The following is a 4,007-nucleotide window of genomic DNA, read 5'->3' as shown; positions in this document are numbered from 1 at the left end:
TTCTCTGAGTTCAGTCTTCTGAGACCTCTGATGAGTCTGGCAGGGCAGTGCCTGTGTGCAGAGGGGCAGGGAAACAGAGTCCCAGCACAGCAGCAGTGCCAGGGAGCAGCAGCATTTGGCCTGTTGAGAGCTGCTCTTTTTCTCCTGCCCCCCTCCCCTTCTGGGCCTCGGCTGAGGCCTCAGTGCTCTGGGCCTTGGTCCCTGGGCTGGGCTGGGTCAGTCCTGTGGCCATGGCACTGCTGGCATGAGCTGGGCTCCACTGCACTCTTTCCACCACACAAGGGGCTCCATCTGCTCCGGGCACGGCCTGAAGCCTCAGCTCTTCTTCTCCAGGCCTCTCAAGAAGAAGGCCAAGGAGCAGACTCTCCAGAGGGTCCTTGCCTTGCTGGTTTCTCCCTGGAGTCCGTGTGCTGCCCTCAGGGTCCCTCTGTGGGGGCTGGAGGGGCTGAGGCTGCTCCAGCTGGTGCTGGTGGTGGCCAGTGCCCCTGGAGATGGCAAATGGGGCCTGAGGAGCCCGGGGCCGATTCTCTGCTGCTGTGCTGGGGAGCGGGGCTGGCCCTGGGGCTGCAGGAGCTGCCTGAGCTGATGATGTGCTGAGCATTGCAGACCCAGAGGGCCTGTCCCTGAGCTCCATGGCCTCCATGTGCTGCTGCAGGGCCAGACCTGAGTGTGCTGCTCTGCTGGGCTGGGGCAGGGGCAGGGAGATGGGGGGACCAGGGAGGGGCTGGACTGGGCAGTGCCAGGGAGGGGAAAACCCCAGTGTTGAGCTGAAGTGTGTGAGTGGGCAGGGTGGGGGCTCTGCTGCTGCTTGGGCACCTCTGGAGTCAGCCTTTCCTTTGGCAGCACAACTTAGAGGAGATAGTTTTCCAGAGTTGGCTTTTCCCCTTCTTTTCTATGGTTTTCTTTTTTGTTTTTGTTCCCCTGAGGGGAAAAGGGGGAAGGGAAGCACATGTTGATCTGCTTTTATCTGTATACAAAAGGGAGCTGGGGTGGGGAGGGAGGGGGGAAACAAAGCGATTTCTCCCTCTATTCTCTCTCTTTTATCCCATTCCCGCCTCCCTCGCCACACCCCGGGCGACTGTTTCACCGCCGCCCCTCCTCGCCCGTCCCGCGGGGCAGCTCTTTTAGCTCCGGGGCGGCGGAGACTCCCCCGGCGCGGCCCTTTGGTTTTCCTTGGTTTATTCTCCGGAGCTGATTCCGTTCCGAGCTCGCCCCCCCTCTCTGGCGACCCCCGCCAGGGCCCGTCCCGGGGCGGCTCCTTCAGTGCCACGGGCGGCGGGGACCCCTCGGGGCGGCTCCCCCAGGGCCCCGCCCGCCGCCGCCGCTCCCCGGGGCCCTCCCCGCTTCCTGCCGGGATCGGACACCGCCGGCGGCCCCGGCCCTGCCGGGCTCCATCAGCCTGAGCAATTGCTGCCAAGGAGGGGCCGGGGGCTTCCTCTTGGCCTTCGTCTCCCTGGCGCTGGGGCTCGGCTTCTACCTGCGCCAGAAGGTGAGGGGGGTCCCAGGGGGTCGTGTGTCCCCCCAGAGCGTCTGTGCCCCTCCGGGGACCCCCCACCCCGGTGTCACCCCCTTTTCTCTCCCCACAGAGCTCCTGAGCCGGCGGCGGCCGCAGCCCCTCCCCGGGGCCTCGGGCCCAGCCTGGACCCCCCCTGTCCCTGTGAGGATTTTGGGGGGTCGTGTGTCCCCCCCTCCCCTGCTGCCACTCCTGATCCCAGGAAAGCTTCCCAGTTCTCCCCAGTCCCGGTTATTGGGGGGCAGTGGGGAAGGGGCTTGGGGGAATCCCAAGGGGTGTAGCTGAGTTTGGGGGGGGCAGAACCGGCCCCAGGATGGATCGGGAATGGGGACCCCCCTGTGTTCCCCCCTGTCAGCCCGCTCTGGGGGGGCTCTGGGAGGGAACTAACCCCTCAATAAGGCACCCAGCACACTTTGAAAGGTTCTGGGCACCCCCTAAACCTCCACACAGGCTCTGCAGGACTGCCTAAACATACTCAGAGCCCACCCAACCCCTTCTCTGGGGGGACTTCTCTGGGCACTGGTGGTGCTGGGAGCCCCCCCGGCTGCGGGCGAGGAGCTCTCAGGTGAGCGGGGGGTGGGAAGGGGGCGGTCAGTGGGAAAAGGGGGGTCAGAGGGGACAGAAGGGGTGGTGGGACCCCAAACTGAGTGGGAGGGGAGTGGGACCCCCCAAAAGTGGAGGGAGGAGGGGCACTGAGGATGCCCTCTGGAGCCCTGTCAGAGCCCTGACACTTCTGGGGTGACTCCAGGAACAGCCTTCACTGGCCCAGGGACATTCATCTCCCCAGCCTCGCACACATCCCCTGCAAATGGCCCTGTCTCCTCCATCACCCTCCTCTGCCTTTCTGCCCTGGCCCTTTCATTCTACAGCAGCAATGCAGCCTGGGCACCATCTCACCTGGGCACTCAGAGGACTTCTGTGAGCAGGAGGGGCAGATTTCTCTGGAAGGTGCATTTGTCCCATGGCACAGGGCACAGCTCAGAGTGTGAAAACACTCCCAGGCACACACATCCTGGAGAGCTTTTTCAAGACAAAAATAGGGAGAGGAAGAACAAAAGAGGCACAATTAGAGAGATGAAAGGTGCCCCAAAAATCAGGAGCTTCCTCTGAGCCAGGTTTCCATAACTGAATCACTGGTGGGATATTTACTTTGATAAGTAGCTGCACAAAACTATTCATGTAGACAATGAAACAATCAGCTTAATATATTATATAGAAGGTGTTGTCAATGGAAACAAATGGAGAAAAATTGTTGAGATTAAAAAAAAAAAAAGAAAATCAAAGGTCTGGCAATGCTGGCCAGGAAGCCTTCAGCAATTATCAAGAGTTCTGTTCTGCAGAGGTTTCAAGTGTCTCCTAAATTCCACACTCCTGGCTTCAGGCCATGATTTCCCAGAGCAGTCCCAGAGCTGGCCACTGCCCAGAGATGCCCTGGGGCAGCTCCAGTGCCCAAGTGGGACAAGTGGCCCAGGGTGTGTGGGAGCCCTTTGGAGCAGGAGCTGTTGGGCAGGAAGGGCCCATCTGGGGAGGGTCAGGGAATCCCCCCCTGCAGCCCTGCTGCCCAGGCTGAGGAGGGTCCTCTCCAGCCCACAGCCCATCGTGTGCCCTTGGGGGCTGCGCTGCCGGGGCTGTTCCCGGGCACTGACTGGGGAATCTCCCGGGGTGCCCCGCGCGAGGCGGGGGCGGGGCGGAGGGCGGGCAGGGGGCGTGGCCGCGCGCTGATTGGCTGCGGCGGGGGTGTCTCCACCCGAAGCGCGCGAAGGGCGCCATCTTTGGCGCGTGGGGGATTCGGGGGCGGCGGCCCCGGGAAAAGCTGCGCTTGGGTGTGTGAGCTGGGGGGGTCTGCGGGGGGAGCGGGGTCTGGGGATCCCCTCGGGGGCTGCGGGGAGCGCGGCTGGGGGTGGAAAGGCTGGAGGGCTCGGGAGGGTTTAGCGGGGGGGTTCGGGGGTTCCCGAGGAAGTTTTGAGGGGTCCCTGAGGGGGTTCGGTGTCCTGAGGGGACTCGGGGGGGGGAGGTTGAAGGTCCCTGAAAAGGGTTTGGAGGCCCCCGAGGGGGTTTTGGTTTCTGAGGAGATTTGGTGGTCTCAGGTGGGCTGGAATGGTCTCTGAGACGGGTTGGAAGGCTTTGCGGGGATTTTGAGGCAGTTTTGGTAGTGTTTAGGGGGTCCCAGACGGCTTTGAGGCTCCCTTAGAGGGACTGGGGGGTCCCTGAATGGGCTGGGGGGGTCCCAGGTGTGTTTTGTGGGTCACTGAGAGGGTTTAGAGGGTCCAGGGTGGGGGGGATGAGGTCTCTTAGGGGATTTGAGGGGACCTTGAGGAGGTTTCAATGGGTAGAGGGGTGGATTTCTGAGGGGATTTCATGGGTTTTGAGGGGATTTTGTGGAGTCCCCTAAAGCCCAGCAGTGGGTTTGGGGGGTCCCCAAGACCCCAGGGGAGAAGTCCTAGGGATGCTCCCCAAGAATCAGAGGGGGGAGATATACTACATGCGGGTAAGG

The sequence above is a fragment of the Pseudopipra pipra genome, chromosome W (assembly GCF_036250125.1).
Source record: "Pseudopipra pipra isolate bDixPip1 chromosome W, bDixPip1.hap1, whole genome shotgun sequence".
Lineage (NCBI taxonomy): Eukaryota > Metazoa > Chordata > Aves > Passeriformes > Pipridae > Pseudopipra > Pseudopipra pipra.
This window is presented reverse-complemented; position numbering follows the sequence as displayed.